Source organism: Myotis myotis, unplaced genomic scaffold, assembly GCF_014108235.1.
Source record: "Myotis myotis isolate mMyoMyo1 unplaced genomic scaffold, mMyoMyo1.p scaffold_m19_p_1, whole genome shotgun sequence".
NCBI lineage: Eukaryota > Metazoa > Chordata > Mammalia > Chiroptera > Vespertilionidae > Myotis > Myotis myotis.
The window spans coordinates 100,188,789-100,209,176 of NW_023416313.1; positions in this window are offsets into that span (position 1 = coordinate 100,188,789).

Here is a 20,388-nt window from a genome sequence, read left to right on the forward strand (position 1 = left end):
TAATCTACTTTGTCATACTCTCAACTTCCATGACCCCTCTGCCCACTCTCTGCCAGGCTTTCAACCACCCACAAAAAGGGTTTCTTTTATAGACTAGAATTAAAGCTTTGCACAATTTATACCTGCTGTTGCTTCCTGAGAAAAGGTTACAGGAACTTCAGTACATTTTAATGAGTTAGATTTTTAGGCCTCTACTGATTTATGTCAGAAAACATTTGAGATTTTGTAGTAAGTGTATGGTTGACATGAATTATCACGTCTACCATACCTCATACACCATCCTCTTATTTTAAAGAGTAGCCAAGTTATCAAAGTGGAATAATTATTAAATGTCACTGTTGCATCTCTAATAACTATAAAGAACTAAGTATGTAGAAAATCAAATTCCTGCTTCCTAGATGTGACTCACCATTAAGTTTCTTCTTATGGACAAAATACACTGTTTTGTTTTTTTGTTTTTTTTTAAAAAGTCAGGGCTGCTGTGATTCAGATGAGGAAGGGAGGGTCTTCCCAGGAGGGTTTCTTAGGGAATTCCCAGAAATATCCTCGGGCGTTTCTGGACCCCTTAAGGCAGTGGTTCTCAACCTTGGCTGCACATTAGAATCACCTGGGCATCTTTTTAAAATCCTGATTTCTGGGCCTCATCCTCCGGAAATTCTGTTTCTTTGTTACGAATATTGTGGCCCCACCCCATAACAAAGAAACAGAATTTCCGGAGGATGAGGCCCAGAAATCAGGATTTTAAAAAGATTCCCAGGTGATTCTAATGTGCAGCCAAGGTTGAGAACCACTGCTCTAGATTGTGTCCCCACGCCTGCACCTTTCCCCCAGGCGCCGGGAATCTGGGCCTGAGCTAGTCCATCTGTCCCCCCACCATTGGTCCCCATTGGAATGAGCCTGCACAGGCACCTTCCACTGTGCGCTCCCTGCCTCCCCTCCAAACCTTAGGTGCGGGCACCTGAGCCCCTAGCAGGACCCCGTCCGTCCTGCCCCTCCAAGGTTGGAGCCTGCACCTCCACACCAGCGCGTCTAGGAGTCCCACTGGTCGCCCCCCAACACCACTGGCAATTGGAGCTGGCATGGAGGGCCCAGTGCATTCGCGTCTCCCCTCCGCCTCCCCCCACCAGACTGACCAGACCTGTGGGAATGACTGAAGGTGAGTGCGTGCGCTGGACATGGAGTTTGCAGAAGGCGGGTGCAGAGGGGCCTCCACTGGGCATTCCACGCGATGGGGCGGCGGGGAGGGGCATCCCTGGTGCCTTGGACCCCTCCCTGGGCCTGCCCACAGAGTGCACTAGCCCAGGGCGGCTTTCCAGGCGCCCAGCCTGGGCCACTTTGACTTGCAGAAGTTGCCCAAGATGCAGCTGAGGGAGGGAGGCATGTCCTCACTGCCACCTGCAGCCTTGCCAGAGGCTCTGCAAGGCCCGAAGGGAGAAGGAGCTGCTTCCAGGGAGAGTCCCCACTCATCCAGACAGCCTGGAAGTCCAGAGTCCTCACTGTCCAGCCACGGGGAGCAGGCCCAGAGCGCCCCTGGAGGAAGGTCTCAGCTTAGGGAGAAGCATGAACACATGGAGTCAGAAGGTAATGCCTGCCACTGATTGACAGGTTCACCTGTAGATAACTCAGGTTTATTGAGCAATTAGCAATAATAGGCAACTTATTGTATAAAACAAGAGTTTGATCATTTCTCTGTTCAAAGGGAGGACAGTTGACAAGAGTAAACATTGACTGCGTTTGGGTATGGATCAGGGCCCCCAAGCCCCCCAGGCTTGTTGATTCATTGGGAAGACTGGCGGCTTTGATGTATCACCGGGAAAGGACAAGGCAACATTTGCAAAGGCATTGGCTCCCAGTGGAGACATGGGAGCACTGAACTCCCCAGCACCCATTTCTGGGACACCTGAAGTGTTGCCAGCAGGGACTCAGCACCCTGACATTGTGTTGGCGGCCCATCCTGTGGGCATCCCACACTGGCATACAGCCTAGTCCCAGACCCCAGAAGGACAATCGCGTTTAATACAAAGCACATTGCATAATTGGTTTAGGCACAGAGAGGCCTCGTAAGTAAAGGTGGTGGGACCCTCTTGAAATCTAAGTCCCCAGATGCCTGCAGGGCCAGCCTGTGGGCAGACTTCCTGAGGAGAGAGATGGTTAAGGAGTTTGGCCTGTTCTTTTAAGAATGTTGGGGAAGGAGGAAGTTAAACCTGTATTTAAGACAGTTAATCTTAGTAGATTTTATTTGCATTATTCTGTGTAGAATCAAAAGGTGGCAATTGGATTTTTCTGAACATAAAATTAACTAACTTATTCATTTACTTATTTATTTTTTTTACATACTTTTTGTTTTAGGGAGAAAGGAAGGGAGAGGGAAGGAGAGAGAGAAACATGGATGTGACAGAGAAACAATGATCAGTTGCCTTCAGTACTTGCCCCAGTTGGGGATGAAACCTGCAACCTGGAAAGAAATTGAAGTGGCAACCTTTTGGTGCATGAGTCTACGCTCAACCAACCAGCCACACCAGCCAGGGCAACTTAGTTATTTACTGAGCACCTTGTGCCAGTTTCTGTTGTAGACACAGGAAATGCAGGTGGAGCAAGACAGATACTCAACTTTGAAGCACCAGTGTTGAGTGCAGGCAAGTTATTTATTTTTTTAATTTTAATTCTTTATTGTTTAAAGTATTACATAAGTCTCCTTTTTCCACCATTGACCTCTCCCTGGCCACTCCCACCCCCACAGCACATACCCTCACCCCACTACTATCTGTGTCCATTGGTTATGCTCATATGCATGTATACAAGTCCTTTGGTTGATCTCTTAACCCCTCATCCCCCACCTTCCCTCATAGGTTGGACAGTCTGTTCACTGCTTCTATGTCTCTGGTTCTGTTTTTGTTCATCAGTTTATATTGTTCATTATATTTCACATATGAGTGAGATCATGTGATATTTATCTTTCTCTGACTGGCTTATTTCACTTGGCATAATGCTCTCCAGTTCCATCCATGCTGTTGCAAATGGTAAGAATTTCTTCTTTTTTTACAGCAGCATAGTATTTCATTGTGTAGCTGTACCACAGTTTTCTAATCCACTCATCTGCTGATAGGCACTTAGGCTGTTTCCAAATTTTAGCTATTGTAAATTGTGCTACTGTATCCTTTCTGATTGGTGTTTCTGTTTTCTTGGGATAAATTCCTAGAAGTGGGATCACTGGGTCAAATGGGAGTTCCATTTTTAATTTTTTTAAGAAACGCCATACTGTTTTCCACAGTGGCTGCATTCCTACCAGCAGTGCAAGAGGGTTCCGTTTTCTCCACATCCTCTCCAGCACTTGTCATTTGTTGATTTGTTGATGATAGGTATCTGACAGGTGTGAGATGGAACCTCATTGTCATTTTGATTTGCATCTCTCAGATGATTAGTGACTTTGAGCATGTTTTCATATGTCTCTCAGCCTTCTGTATGTCCTCTTTTGAAAAGTGTTTATTTACGTCCTTTGCCCATTTGTTGATTGGGTTGTTTATCTTCCTTTTGTTAAGTTGTGTGAGTTCCCTGTAAATTTTGGAGATTAAACCCTTATCTGAAATAGCATTGGCAAATATGTTCTCCAATGCAGTGGGCTTTCTTGTTGTTTTGTTGATGGTTTCTTTTGCTGTGCAGAAGCTTTTTATTTTGATGTAGTACCATTTGTTTATTTTCTCCTTCATTTCCATTGCCCTAGGATCTGTGTCTGTAAAGATATTGCTATGACATATGTCTGTTATGTTGCTGCCTATGGCTTCTTCTAAGAATTTTATGGTTTCCCATCTTACATTTAAGTCCTTTATCCATTTTGAGTTTATTTTTGTGTATGGTGTAAGTTGGTGATCTAGTTTCATTTTTTTTGCATGTATCTGTCCAATTTTCCCAACACCATTTATTGAAGAGACTGTCTTGACTCCATTGTATGCTCTTGCCTCCTTTTTCAAATATTAATTGAGCATAATGGCTTGGGTTGATTTCTGGGTTCTCTGTTCTTATGCATTGGTCTATATGTCTGTTCTTGTGCCAGTACCAGGCAGTTTTGAGAACAGTGGCTTTGTAATACAGCTTGATATCTAGTATTGTGATCCCTCCAACTTTGTTCTTCTTTCTCAAGAGTATTTCAGCTATTCGGGGTCTTTTTTTATTCCAGACTAGTGGCCCAGTGCATGAATTCATGCACATTGAAAGGGAATTAATTAGAAGAAATATTTTAATATCACTATTTGCCCTTTCTCTATAATAGAAGTGTCAGAGATTAAAGAAAATTAGAAAAATGTATATGAAAGTAATATATAAATTTATTAATAAATAAACAATAACAACCTGTCTGGGTCCTGGATGCTGGTGAATGGGATTCCTGGCTGTCAGGCCACTGACAGCAAGCTGGCCAATGGCCAATTCCTTGAGGGCCAATTCTGCTTGAGAGCAAGGCTGTCCTGGGCTTGGCGCTCCGGCGGTTTGCAGGCCAGCCATGCCCAACAGGGGTGTAGGTCTCTGCTGAGGGGCAAGGCCGGCCTGGGCTTGGGGAACCAGCTTTTTACAGGCCAGCCAAACCCCCAATTGGGGTGCATGTCCCTGCTGGGGCCGCGGAGTTCTGGTCTCTGGACCTACTGGTGACTGGTTGTTTGGTTGTTCCACATTATGGTGTCATGGCCACAGGCCTTTTATTAGTATAGATGAATTTTTGGAGAGTTTGTTCTAAGTTTTTGAAATATGTTGTTGGTATTTTAATGGGGAGTGCATTGAATCTATAGGTTGCCTTGGGTAGTATGGACATTTTAATGATGTTGATTCTACCAATCTATGAACACGGTATATTCTTCCATTTGTTTATGTCTTCCTCTATCTCTTTTTTCAGTGGCCTGTAATTTTCTGAGCACAGGTCCTTTACCTCCTTAGTTAAGTTTAGTCATAGGTACCTTAATTTTTTTGTTGCAATAGTAAATGGGATTGTTTTTTTAGTTTCTCTTTCTGTGAGTTCATTATTGGTGTATAAAAAAGGCATAGATTTCTAGGTGTTAATTTTGTATCGTGCTACATTGCCAAATTCATTTATTAAGTCTAGTAGTTTTTTGATGGAGTCTTTAGGATTTTCTATGTACAATATCATGTCAACTGCAAATAATGACAATTTTACTTCTTCTTTTTCAATTTGGATGCCTTTTATTTATTCCTCTTGTCTGATTGCTATGGCTAGCACTTCCGGTACTATATCAAACAGGAGTGGTCAAAGTGTGCATCCCTGTATTGTTCCTGTTCTTAGGAGAAATGGTTTTAGTTTTTGCCCATTGAATAGATGTTGGCTATAGGTTTGTCATACAAGGTTTTTATGTTGAGGTATGATCCCTGTATTAAGCTTTTTAAATGACCTAAGAAAATATATCAGATGCCTTAGCTGGTATGTTAGTTTTGAAATTAATTTAACCTAAAGTTAAATTAGTGTTAACTTTGGATTAAATATTTTTCTCTTTACTCCTCTTGAAATTTAAACATTACCGCTCTCTACCCATTTAACCAATATTAGATCTATTACCTGTATTTTTTTTTTAATATATTTTATTGATTTTTTACAGAGAGGAAGGGAGAGAGATAGAGAGAGTTAGAAACATCGATGAGAGAGAAACATCGATCAGCTGCCTCCTGCACATCTCCTATTGGGGATGTGCCCACAACCCAGGTACATGCCCTTGACCGGAATTGAACCTGGGACCTTTCAGTCCGCAGGCCGACGCTCTATCCACTGAGCCAAACCGGTTTCGGCTATTACCTGTATTTTTTATATAGTGCCATGAAAGAAAAAAATATTCTTGGAGAAACATCTTACCATTATCATCTCAAATGCACCCCTAATTCTAATATGGTTAATTCTTTGGGAGAAAAGTTACTTAAATAATTATATTTTATTACTCTATAGTATAAACTGGTCAGTTTTTAACTATAATAACTTTATTTCTAGTTCTTAAGATAAACCAATAATATTTTATTTATTTAGGGCATTGAAAACATAAAAAATGGAATTGAAGATTTAACTGAACCTTTGATAGAACCTGTGTATGAGCATGGCAGGTAATTAACTAAAATTGATAATCTCCTCAAATGGACTTTAATTTAAGAACTTGACTTAGAATAAAGAACCATGGAATCAGAAAATTTTGTCATTGTTAACAGGATAAAGTCTGTGAATTGGAGCAGTCTTGTGCTTTATGTGTTGCTTGCCTTCTGTATGAAATGTTAATTTTCACTTTAGGTTTATGTATGCAGTGCATTTATTGTAGCACATATTTTGTTTCAAGGTGACAGGGGTATTCAAGAATAGTATAACAACTTCTGCTTGATATTCCATTTATGAAACTTATAATAGATGAAATTTATTCATTTTGACTTAGAAATAAGTATATACTTACGTATTTATAAATGTTTTCTTGCTTGGGTAAAAAAATTCTTATTTTCTCTATGAAACTATACTCCTTCTCAAGCTCTTTTATAGCTATTTCTATTAAGATGAATAAAACAGTGATTATTAACTCACCCTAAAAAATAAGTACTTCTTTTTATAACTTTATGCCAGAGGCTGAAAGTCATATATGTTCCATCAAGCACAAAATAATAATATTCATATATGTATCCTCTTAAATTATTATAAAAATTAAGTAAATTATCAGTTTGAGTATCATTCTGTTCATTCAAATATGGTATCTTAGATAAAGTTGTTAAATTTATGTGAATAAATAAAACAATAGATACCATTGTGGTGATTAATTTAGTGATAGTTAACAAGACTGTTGTTCCATTGAGTGTATAAAATGAAAAATGTAAGGTTTTTTTTTAAACTTTGTTTCTTAAACAATATAATTTAATATAAAAAGTCATTACTTTATGCCTTACCATATGGGTCATTTTATTTGAAAGTTAGTTTATTCATATTTTAATTCTTAATTTTTACGAACAGCCAAAGTTTCACCTCCCATTGACAGGACACGCTGTTTCTACTGTATGGGATGGTGATAGAGAATGCTCAGGAATGAGTAAGTATATCCTTTGCTTATTTATCTCTTTAATGATTAATATTTCACTAGGTTATAGTTGGTTGTTATTTATCTGTTTAATGGCTTGTATTACTTAGAGCTTAAGGTAAGTGCTTTATAGGAGAAGAATCCTTTACAGTTTTCAGGGCACCATAATGTGAAAAACTTAGAGTTTGGAGGCAAACTTGGGCTATGATCTCAAGCCTTTCATTTTCGCAAGTATAAAATTGGGAATGCAGGACTATTTTCTTTAGAAAAAGTAAAATATAGATCCCTTTATATAAACCTAGTACCTATTTATGCCATAGTATCTATAAGTCAGGTATACTGTTGCATATTGCATAAAATTGAGAATTACTATAAGTATTGTAATTTGAAATATTTGCTTTGAGTGGTTTTCCTGTATTACCTTTAATTCCATCATTTCCTTTAAGATGCTGGGCAAATTTAGTGTCATCTGATAATTTTTATCCCCCAACATCTACACCACTACCTCCATTTCTGGTCTCAGTTATTTCTTTCCTATCACTTTATATGTTGCCAGGGATATTGCAGGGACACCTTTGGCCAATCCAACCAGCTAAGGAGACCTGATATATAGCTCAGAATAAAATTCCCTTCAGCTTATTGCCAAGTCAGAGTAAATTCATGTATTTACTCACTCAACTTATACCAAATAACACTGTGTACCTTCTTTTGAAGTATGCAGTATAGGACAGGAAGTTCCATAATCCTTATACCAATTTCCAGAGGGAAATTTATTTATTTCTTCTGTAATTAGATAAAACTTTCATCAAATGTCAGAAGCAATGTTATGATTGAGAAAATAAGAGTTACTGATGTATGGTTCCATTTAAGTAGGTCAGTCTTGATCTTAAATATGTACTATTCTCAAATTTTAGAAATATGTATAGTTAATTAAGTGGAACATGAAAGGATATAACATTAAGGAAAATTCAATAAAAGTTATATAATTTTGTAATTAAAAAGCACCTCTTAAGAATATAATGGTAAGGGAAATAAGTCAGAGAAAAAAAGTCAAGAACCATATGATTTCACTCATGTGAGATAGAAAACTGAAAGCAACAAATGAACAAGACAAACAAACAAAAACTCAGAGGCACAGACAACAGAGGGAAATGTTGGTGGTGGGGGGAGGAAGTAAAGGTTGAAGGGGTCAAATATATGGTGACGGAAGGAGATTTGACTTTGGGGTAAACACACAGTACAGTATACTGCTGATATATTATAGAATTGTATACTTCCAACCCACATCATTTTATTAACCAATGTCACCCCTAATAAATTAATACATTCTTAAAAAATTATATAACTTCAAAATTAAAAAGCACCTCAGCATGATCCAACCCTTCATTTCTCTGTTTATGAAATTTTAGAACAACCCTCCCTATGTTAGATAATCTATGGAAATTATTCACTTCATGATGAGGTTAGAATGACAACCTAGTTTTGCCCATTTCTGGTAAAGTTCAAATTTTAAATAGTAAAATTCACAGGCAAATAACTACACAAGTTATCCTGCTCAATTTTATTTTTTTATTTTTATTTTTTGTAATTGAGCCCACCCTCTCCTTGAACCCTCATTCTGACTGAGAGCTGGAAGCACTGCATTTTGCCAATAAAAGGTGTCAGTCTCTCTTGAGGAATATGCAGGTCTCCCCTCTCACCCACGTTGGCTCTGCGCACCTCCTCTTCCTCCTTCTCTTGATGGTTTCTTGGGCGCTGAGGTATCTTATATAATCTGAGACATTAGGGACGGAGGATCTGGTTCCCGCTGAACTTTGGTTGAGGTATCTCAGCCCACTTAGCCTGTGTTCTGGCTACCCCTGTGTGCTGTGGCTGAGAACTCCTGCCACCTGGACTTTTGGCCTTACTCTGGCTCTTGGTCCTAGTTATCCTGGTCCTTCTTTCTACACATTCTGCAGATGCTCCCAGGCCTCTTCTGTTTCCAGAACCAGAATATTCTTTCTGTCTCCTAGGCATTCCCTGCCCCAGCCTGCCATAAGCTTTTTTTTTTTTTTCTGGCCATGTACTACCTTTACAGAACATTAGTCAATTAGCCAAATTTTGATTCTTGATATGTAAAAATTCATCCTTTTCTGTTTCTTAAAATATTAGATTTCAAAGCTATTATCTTGCTATGAATTTGTTTTTAAAATAGTTTAAATATCAAAACTAAGTAATGATGTTGAAATAATTTTGGAAAAGAAAATACATAGGGTATATTTCTTGCATTTTCCCTTTAATTCTTAGGAATGTTGACTTGAGGTTAAATCTGTTTACAGTCACAAAACTTAAAATAAAAATTCATGCATTTATTCTGCATTTATTGGATGTTTTTCTGCTCTGACAACATGGGAGGAGGATTTAAGATGTGTAAATATACAAAGAAAAATTCTAATTGTGTATTAAAATCCTTAGGCAAGCCACGTCTCACAGTTTCAATTTCCATTCATAAAATGTGGAGGTAATACCTATGTCAAAGGGATGTTGTAAAGATTAGGATCAAATTTATAAATGGGCTGCTGCAGCTCAGTGGTTGAAAATGGACCATGAACCAAGAGGTCACTGGTTCAATTCCTGGTCAGGGCATATGCCCAGGTTTAAGGCTCCATCCCCAGTAGGGGGCATGCAGTAGGCAGCTGATTGATATTTCTCTCATCAATGTTTCTACCTTTATCCCTCTCTTGTTTTCTCCCTTACTCTCTCTCTAAAATCAATCAATAAATAACTATCCTATTTAATAAAAGAGAAACATGGTAATTGGCATACGACTGCTACACTTCCCATTGGCTAATCAGCAAGATATGCAAATTAACTGCCAGCCAAGATGGTGGCCGTCAACCAGGCAGCTTGAAACTAACATGAGGCTTGCTTGCTACAGTGACGGAGGACTCCAACGTTCCCTGCCTGCAGCTGCAGGCCTCTGGGCTGCAACTATAAGCAACTATGTAACAAATATAAGAGCTAAATAAAACCCCAGAAACCTGCTTTAGTCTGCGGGATGGCAACATTGTAAGCAAAGGCCAGACACCTACTTTCAGCAGAGGAGGCCTAAGAGCTGGAGCCAAGCCTCAGAGCTAAAGCTGGCCCAGAATAAAAAAAAAAAGAAAAAAAGAAGCGATTGAGAGCTTCAGTCACCCCCAGCCTGAAAACAGCCCTCAGCCCCTCACCCAGACTGGCCAGGCACCCCAGTGGGGACCCCCACCCTGAAGGGTGTGTGACCAGCTGCAAACAGTCATCATCCCCTCACCCAGGCTGGCCAGGCACCCCAGTGGGGACCCCCACCCTGATCCAGGACACCCTTCAGGGCAAACCAGCCAGCACCCAACCGTGCACCAGGCCTCTACCCTATATAGTAAAAGGGTAATATGCCTCCCAGCACTGGGATCAGCAGAGCCGCGAGGCCTCCTGGCACTGGGATCAGCGTGACAGGGGGCAGCGCCCAAACCCCCTGATCGTCCTGTGGCTCTGTGTGTGACAGGGGGTGGGGCCACAACCTCCCTATCCGCCCTGCTCTGTGTGTGACAGGGTGCGGCACCCCAACCCCCCTGCCCCCCACGGGCCCTGCTCTGTGTGTGACGAGGTAGAGCCATAACCTCCCCATCCACCCTGCCCTGAGTGTGACAGTGGTGGCGCCCCAACCCCCTGATGGGCCCTGCTCTGTGAGTGACAGGGGGCAGTGCCCCAACCCCCTGATTGGCCCTGCTCTGTGCGTGACAGGGGGTGGTGTCACAACCTCCCCATCGACCCTGCCTTGAGTGTGACAGGGGGCGGTGCCCCAACCCCCCAATCGACCCTACCCTGAGTGTGACTGAGAGTGGCATCACAACCTCCCGATCCACCCTGCTCTGTGCATGACAGGGGGCAGCACCCCAACTCCCCAATCGGCCCTGCTCTGAGCCCGACCAGGGGCTGCACCTAGGGATTTTGCCTGCCCTCTGCCACCCGGGAGCAGGCCTAAGCCAGCAGGTCGTTATCTCCCGAGGGGTCCCAGACTGCAAGAGGGCACAGGCCGGGCTGAGGGACCCCCTTCCCCCACGAGTGCACAAATTTTTGTGCACCAGGCCTCTAGTTTATATATAAAAGATAAAATTCATAACATGCCTCAACTTGCCATAAGAAGAACTCAGTTTTCCCCCAAAAGCCTATACACCTATACACCTACACACCTAGTTTTGGGATACAAGAACAGGCACACAAATAGCTACAGTGCAAGGTAAATGCAGCAGGTTGAAATAAAGTATTACAGAAGTTCAGAGGAAGGGGAAAACTCACCCTATTGCCCTTATATTGGGGTAAAGGGAGAGATTTTATGTAGGAGTTAACATTTTCATGGGCCCAACGGTATTTTGGGGGAAATACAGCTTATGTTTAGGGACAGGGAGGCACATCAGTGTGATTGGAACAGTGGCTCTTTTTCTTGTTGTTAATCCTCACCTGAGGATATTTTTACCATTGATTTGTAGAGTGGGATGAAGGGAGGGAGGGAGAGAGGGAAGGAGGGAGAGAAATATTAATAGGAGAGAGACACATCAGCTGGTTGCCTTCCCTCATGCCCTACAAGGATAAGGGATCTAACATGCAACCCAAGTATATGCTCTTGACCAGGAATCGAACCCATGACCCTTTGGTGCATGGGCTAATGCTCTAACCACTGAGGTTACCAGCCAGGGCAGAAGAGTGGTTCTTAATCCTGGCTACATGATTATTTGGGGAGCTTAAAAATATGTCAGTGCTGGGGCTCCAGTTGAGAATGCATGAAGGCAGGAAGAATGGAAGGGGAAGGGGAAAAGGAAGGGGAAGGGGAAGGGGGAGAGAGAAGGGAAGGCAAGGGAAGGCAAGGGAAGGGAAGGGAAGGGAAGGGAAGGGAAGGGAAGGGAAGGGAAGGGAAGGGAAGGGAAGGGAAGGGAAGGGAAGAGGAGAGAAAAAGAATCTCTAGGTGGTGGGGCCTATGCATGATCATTTAAAACTGACCCTTACCTACTGGTACCTAGTCAGGCTTGAGAAGCAATGAATAGCACTGGATCTGTGAAGGAGACCAGTCAGACAAAACATCCTATATGCAGCTTTGGGTAAGAACGCAGAGCACTGTAAATACGCAGAAGTTTTTAATTTTGTTGGCAGGCACTAGGAAAGGAGTCATTGAAGACATCTGAAAAGAGGAGGAACATAAAGCATAAAATTAAGAACCTTAATCTGTCACTTTGTAGCATGTATTGAATGGGATGACATGCCAAAAGCACACAGTCAAGACAGGTAAGAGGTAAGGAGAGGCAAAGGTGCATGGCAATGAAAGAAAACAGATCCCCTAGTGTTGTGTACTTTGTGCTGAGCAGTATGCTTTCGATATGTATGTTCCTAAGCCCAATATCCTATCTAATAAAAGAGAAACATGGTAATTGGCATACGACCGCTACCCTTCCCATTGGCTAATCAGCGATATATGCAAATTAACTGCCAGCCAAGAAGGCTGCCATCAGCCAGGCAGCTTGAAGTGAACATGAGGCTTGCTTGCTTCAGTGACGGAGGACACCAACGTTCCCCACCTGCCTTGCTGGCCTCTGAGCCTGCAGCTTAAGAAACATAGTAACAAATATAGAAGTTAAACAAAACCCCAGAAATCTGCTTTCAGCGAGCCCGGGATCTCAGAGCTGGAGTTGATACAGAGTTTTGATTATAGAACCGAAACAAACCAGATACCTTCTTTCAGCAGCGGAGGCCTAAGAGCTGGAGCCTCAGAGCTAAAGCTGGCCCAGAATAAAAAAGAAAAAGAAAAAAAGGAGCAGTTGGGAGCTTCAGTCGGCCTGAAAACAGCCCTCAGCCCCTCACCCAGACTGGCCAGGCACCCCAGTGGGGACCCCTGCCCTGAAGGGTGTGTGACCAGCTGCAAACAGTCATCATCCCCTCACCCAGGATGGCCAGGCACCTCAGTGGGAACCCCCACACTGATCCAGGACACCCTTCAGGGCAAACCAGCCAGCCCCACCCATGCACCAGGCCTCTATCCTATATAGTAAAAGGGTAATATGCCTCCCAAAACCGGGATCAGCGGAGCCAAGAGGCCTCCCAGCACGGGGATCAGTGGAGCCGAGAGGCCTCCCAGTACTGGGATCAGTGTGACAGGGGCCAGCGCCCAAACCCCCTGATCGCCTTGTGGCTCTGTGTGTGACAGGGGCCGGGGTCAAAATCCCCTGATCGGCCCTGCTCTGTGTGTGACGGGGTAGAGCCATAACCTCCCCATTGGCCCTGCCCTGAGTGTGACAGTGACGGCGCCCCAACCCCCTGATCGGCCCTGCTCTGTGGGTGATAGAGGGCAGTGCCCCAACCCCTCCCCCACCACTCCCACGGGCCCTGCTCTGTGTGTGATGGGGTAGAGCCATTACCTCCCCATCAGCCCTGCCATGAGTGTGACAGTGGTGGCACCCCAACCCCCTGATCCGCCCTGCCCTGAGTGTGACAGGGGGTGGTGCCCCAACTCCCCTATCAGCCCTACTCTGAATGACAGGGGGGAGCTCCCCAACCCCGTGATTGGCCCTGCTCTGTGCGTGACAGGGTACGGAGCCTCAACCCCCCTGATGGGCCCTGCTCTGTGCATGACAGGGGGCAGGGTCCCAACCCCCTGATTAGCCCTGCTCTGTGCATGACAGGGTATGGAGCCCCAACCCCCATGATGGGCCCTGCTCTGTGCGTGACAAGGGGTGGTGCCGCAACCTCCCCATCGACCCTGCCTTGAGTGTGACAGGGGGCGGGGACCCAACCCCTGAATCGGCCCTACCCTGAGCATGACTGAGGGTGGCATCACAACCTCCCGATCCACCCTGCTCTGCGCATGACAGGGGGCGGCGCCCCAACTCCCCGATCGGCCCTGCTCTGAGCCCGACCAGGAGCTGCACCTAGGGATTGGGCCTGCCCTCTGCCACCCGGGAGCAGGCCTAAGCCAGCAGGGCATTATCTCCCGAGGGGTCCCAGACTGCAAGAGGGCACAGGCCAGGCTGAGGGACCTCCCCTTCCCCCCCGAGTGCACCGGGCCTCTAGTCCTATCTAATAAAAGAGAAACATGGTAATTGGCATATGACCGCTACCCTTCCCATTGGCTAATCAGGGCAATATGCAAATTAACTGCCAGCCAAGATGGCGGCCAGCAGCCAGGCAGCTTGAAACTAACATGAAGCTTGCTTACTTCAGTGACGGAGGAAACCAACGTTCCCCGCCTGCCTTGCTGGCCTTTGAGCCTGCAGTTTGAACATTGTAGCAAATATAGAAGCTAAACAAAACCCAAGATACCAGCGTTCAGCCCGCCAGGATCTCAGAGCTGGAGTTGATAGAGAGTTTCGATTATAGAACCTAAACAAACCAGATACCTACTTTCAGCAGCTGAGGCCTCAGAGCTGGAGCCAAGCCTCAGAGCTAAAGCTGGCCCAGAATTAAAAAAAAAAAAAGGAGCGGTTGGGAGCTTCAGTCCCAGCCTTAAAACAGCCCTCAGCCCCTCACCCAGACTGGCCAGGCACCCCAGTGGGGACCCCCACCCTGAAGGGTGTGTGACCAGCTGCAAACAGTCATCATCCCCTCACCCAGGCTGGCCAGGCACCCCAGTGGGGACCCCCACCCTGATCCAGGACACCCTTCAGGGCAAACCAGCCAGCCCCCACCCATGCACCAGGCCTCTATTCTATATAGTAAAAGGGTAATATGCCTCCCAGCACTGGGATCAGCATGACAGGGGGCAGCGCCCCAACACCCTGATCTCCCTGCAGCTCTGTGTGTGACAGGGTGCGGCGCCCCAACTCCCCCACCCCACGGGCCCTACTCTGTGTGTGTTGGGGTAGAGCCATAACCTCCCCATCCGCCCTGCCCTGAGTGTGACAGTGGTGGCGCCCCAACCCCCTGATCAGCCCTGCTCTGTGGGTGATAGAGGGCGGCGCCCCACCCTCTCACACCCCACGGGCCCTGTTCTGTGCGTGATGGGGTAGAGCCATAACCTCCCCATCCGCCTTGCCCTGAGTGTGACAGTGGTGGCAACCCAACCCCCTGATCTGCCCTGCTCTGTGGGTGATAGAGGGTGGTGCCCCAACCCTCTGATCCGCCCTGCTCTGTGCGTGACAGGGGGGAGCTCTCCAACCCCCTGATGGGCCCTGCTCTGTGCGTGACAGGGGGGAGCTCCCCAACCCCCTGATCGGCCCTGGTCTGTGCATGACAGGGGGTGGCGCCGTAACCTCCCCAATCGGCCCTGCTCTGAGCCCGACCAAGGGCTGCACCTAGGGATTATGCCTGCCCTCTGCCACCCGGGAGCAGGCCTAAGCCAGCAGGTCATTACCTCCCGAGGGGTCCCAGACTGCGAGAGGGCACAGGCCGGGCTGAGGGACTCTCCCCCCTCCCCCCCGAGTGCACAAATTTTTGTGCACCGGGCCTCTAGTAGAGCCATAAAAATTGAAGCTCAGATAGCTGAGTAGCCCAACGTCGAACAGTAGAGGCATAACTGCATTTGACCACAGCCACAGCCTGTGTTCATCCCACCATTGCATATTCTCCTGCTGTACCCGTGCCTTCTGGGAGAGCGTGCAGGGAAGCGGGCTCTACAGAATTCAGCAACCAGGTACACGCATGAGGGAGAGGTGTACATCACTGGTAGGCTTTCAAATAAGGCTCACTGACTTAATGAACACGGGAAGGAAGCATCATGGCACGTTTGCTTGAAGTCACTGTGTATGTTTCGATGGTGGGAAAAAATCTTTGTCCTCAAGTATTTTATTTTTTAAAATAGCAATTACAACTATTGATCAAGAATGCTCAGTATGAAGCAGTGACAAACATTTAACAATGCCAAGTACTATTGTGAATAACTTAGTGATTATGTTTTTTTCCATTGACTCACTTCATTCTTATAACTATGCTTGAATAGAGGAAACTGGGGCACAGAGTAGCCAAGTATTTCTTTTCATTTTATGCAGCTTAATAAATAGCAAGGCTGAATTTGAACCACAATAGCCTGGTTCCATATAACCAGCATATTTAATCATTATAATATCGTTCCTCATATTCCTTAATTCACAGGCTTGAGTGAGGTAATAAATGTGAGATTATTTGGAAGATATAAATTTTACAGTAGCTTTCAGAAGTAACTTGGAAGATATATATTTATTAACTTTTACAGTAGCCTTGAGAACTCAGGACTTAAAGTCTTCAAAGAGAGTATATTTTTATTGGATTCAGAAATAGGAAGGGAGAGGGAGGAAAACATTTCAATTATGAGAGAGAAATATCGATTGGCTGCCTCCTGCCCACCCCTCACTGGGATTCAGCCCGCAACCTGGACATGTACCCTGACTGGGAATCAAACCCTGACCTCCTGGTTCATGGGTCAACACTTAACAACTGAGCAACACTAACCAGGCAATGATAAATATTCTTAATGGTGTACTTTAGCCAATAAAAGCAGATACAAATTTTAAGTAAATATTGTTTAAGGAAACCAGATTAATACATTTTTTAAATAATACCATCCAAACTACATGATTAAACATGTGATTCTTGACCTAATATGAATAATTTTTTACTCAAGAATTATGAATAGCTACTTTTTTTATACTGAGTAACATGCTATTATAAATAGGCTAAACATTTGTTTAAAATTCCAAAAAAAAGATGTAGTATCTAATCATAACACTAGGTGGTGGTAACGGACTTTATAGAAATTAAAGTGTGAGCCTATTTCTAATGTGCTCTATTTTTTGAACGTGAAAACATTTAGTGCTGCTTTCATTTCAGAAAAGGAGAGAAATTATAAGGCTGTACAGTACCATTTCTACCTGTTCCACCCCACTCCAGCCTTTTCCTTTGAGTGTTATAATCCAATGACTCTCACATTTGTAGGTTTCATCCCCTTTACAATATTAAAAATTACTGAGCATCCTAAAGAGCTTCAGCAAATAGAGATCAATAATTTTTGTTAGAAATTAAGAAATTTGAAATGATGTGTTAATTCATTTAAAATAACAATAATACATCTAAAACTTGTTCATATGAATATTTTAATAAATCTATTTTCCAAAACAAAAACAAATTTGAGTTACTGTTTCAAATGTTTAAAATCCCTTTAATATCTAGGTTATTAGTTGACAGTTGGATTCTCATATTTATTTATAGATTCAATCTGTTAGACTATAACATATAATTTAGTCTCTGGAAAATTTTACTCTATACACTTGACAGTGTAAGGAAGGCAGTATATGTCAGCCACCACCTGTGTTCTGCCTGGGCCCACAAAGAATAAACTACAAGCCATCTGCATTGGGTGCTTCTCGTGCTGGGCTTGGAGGTACCCAGGGGAGGCCAAGCTATGAACCAAGGCTGGCTGCTGCTAGTGCCAGGCCTGGGCCACATAGCTAGAGGCATGGGGCTGGCTGAGGCCAGATGGAGCTTATTTGAGAGATTTTAGGAAAATCTGAAGCATGAGCCAAGACAGGCCAGTCCTATGTTAAAGCCATTGGGAACAGCTTGGGTGGGCCCAGAAAGGTGGCTGGGGTTGGTTTTCAGGGAACCACCAGGTTGGGGCAAACAGTGTGAGCCAGGTGTATGGCTCTCGTGTGGGACTGGGACCCCTCACTCCTCAAAGGGCTACCTCCACAGCCAACGTATCTTCCTGATTTTTATCTGACAGGTGTGTGTGGGACCAACCTATTCCAACCCTCCGTTCCTCCTACCAGTCTCCATGTGGCTCCTTCTTTAAGGTTGTAGTTGTAGGACTTCCCTTCAGCTCAATTTCAGGTGGTTCTGAATGATGATTGTTCTGAAGTGTAGTTGTAATTTTGATGTCAAACCTGGGTCATTTTAATACTCTCTTGTAGTTTAGCCTTCCAGTGGGGAAGATAGGTCCTAAAAAGAACTAGAAAGTGAATTGCCGAGAACAGCACATAAAGGGCAGAAAAGGAGACTAGGACAGTGGTCGGCAAACTGAATCCCCTTAACTGTGGCTCTTCCACAAAATACCACATGTGGACGCGCACGTACAGTGCAATTGAAACTTTGTGGCCACACTCAAGGGGCCAAAGAGCCGCATGTGGCTCGTGAGCCGCAGTTTGCCGACCACTGGACTAGGACCTTTTCAGGGATCATTGTCAGCGGAGGCTTCTGTGGAAATGACAGCTGGGTTGAAACAGGAAGGATGAGAAGAAATTGGCCATGGGACAGAAGAGTGGGTGTGGAGCGCGTGTTCAGGTGGAGGGGGCAGCAAATGCAAAGTCTTTAATGTGGGAAAGAACATGCATGTTCAACACACTAAGCAATGTGGCCAGAGCTTACTAAGTTAGAGGGAGTGTGCTGTGAGATAAGGTTGTAGACAGGCAGGAACCAGATCCTGCTGCCCTTTTGAATGCCATGGTGATGAATTACATTTTCTATTAGCTGGAGTGGGAAGCTGTTGAAAAATTAGAGAAGAAAGATGATCAAACTTGGGTTTTAAGATCATTTAATATTATTTTACATATAATTGTCAAAATGTGATTAAAAGTTAAAAAATTAAGTACACATTATTTTATGCATAACAATTTCTAAAATATGACTGGTGAAAATGGTGGTGCTAGATGTTAGCGATTTGGGGGCAATATTGTAGGCTTTTAAACTGAATAGTTACTGTTCATTGAGGAGCTGTTATATAACAAGCAATGAGGTATGTTCTTTACTCATATCATCACAGAAATATTCTTGAAAAATGAACTACCATCACAGAGTTAGGATTCAAAACCATGTCTGCTTGACTTCATTTTACCAAGATTTTTTTCCTTTATGGCTCTTTGTAGGGAGTTGTGAAAAGAGTTGGGAAGGTTGAAAACTGAGGAGAAGGAAAGCAATTTAATATGTTTATTCAATAAATTATTGCAGATATTTCTCATTATGGGGAGTGATTGGGAAGGTAGATGCTGTGAATTAGAACAATCAAATTGAATTTCCCTATTTAAGATATTATCCTGGGAAAGAATTTCAAATCCAGTTTTCATTAGAAGTTAACATTCACTGGTTTTATGGTACACAATCAGCATAAAAAAGATTTAAAGCATGTACATATCTCATCATTATAAAGTCATCTTTCTAATATTAACAACTAAGCACTTATCTTGAGATCCCCAGGAAAGGAGTTGGGCATGCTTGGTAGATCAGCCTTTGGAGGAAGTAGCTGTGCTGGGCAGAGAGGGCCTGAGCTCTGGAGCTGAGAGCAGTAATTGTTATGGAGCAAAGCAGGGTAGAAACAGTCCTAAACTCTTAAGTGTTGCCTGTTCTTATTTGATAACATGAATGTATATATGTTGTTGAGCCCTTTGAATGTTACATTACTTTAACTTTTAATTTTTTAACTTCTGGTTTATAAGTTGAGAACTTAAAGCAAGAGAGGTGACAGTGGACACCAAAGAATCAAAAAGGATAACTGGCAGCATTTAGACTAACTGGTTGCAATACAATGGTCAAAAGTAACGTGATTTTTCTGTTTGTTTGATTTACACATATTTGGCATATGCAACTTCTCCTGCATGGAATGGCATGTGTAATGGCAAATACGTGACAGTTTTGGAATGACTATACTCAACAAATACCTACATGACACTTTAGGGCTAGCCCAAGTCGACATTTAGACTGGGAAAGAAAATGATATAGGAAAGAAAAAGTATCATGCTGTTAAGGGTATAGCATTGAAGAAATAATTTAGGGGAAATAGCACTAATTAAATCAACTGGCCCAAAGATCAATACACTTTTCTCAAACTAATTCTGTAATAAACCTAATTCTCCAGGTTTTCAATGTTTGCTCAACTCAACTGTGTGTAGAGATTCCTTTCATTTTTGAAATGTTTTTCTTTGTAGAGGAAGACTATGGCTAGTTGACCTGGTTTTCAGGTCCCACATGTTTTTTGTTTTGTTTTGTTCTTTTTTAGAGCCTAAAAGGCTCCACTACACTGGAGTCTATATATATATATATATATATTGCTTCAATTCTGCCTGAAGTTAGTTACCATAATAAATGCTTTTCTCCAAGCATATATTATCCATCAGTGCTGGGAAACAAGGAAAGATGTGTTGCTCTAGGAAGACTGCTATTGTTTTGTTTTGTTTTGTTTTGTTTTGAAATAACTATTTATTGTTGAAAGTATTACATATGCCTCCTCCCCTCGCCCCCACATTGGCCCCCTCCAGCCCCCCAGCCCAGTCCCAGGTCTTCAGCCCCCTATTTTCTGTGTCCATGGGTTATGCATATATGCATACAAGATCTTTGATTGATTACCTCACTCCAGTCGTGTGATCATAGTGTCTACCAGGGGACAGGTGGA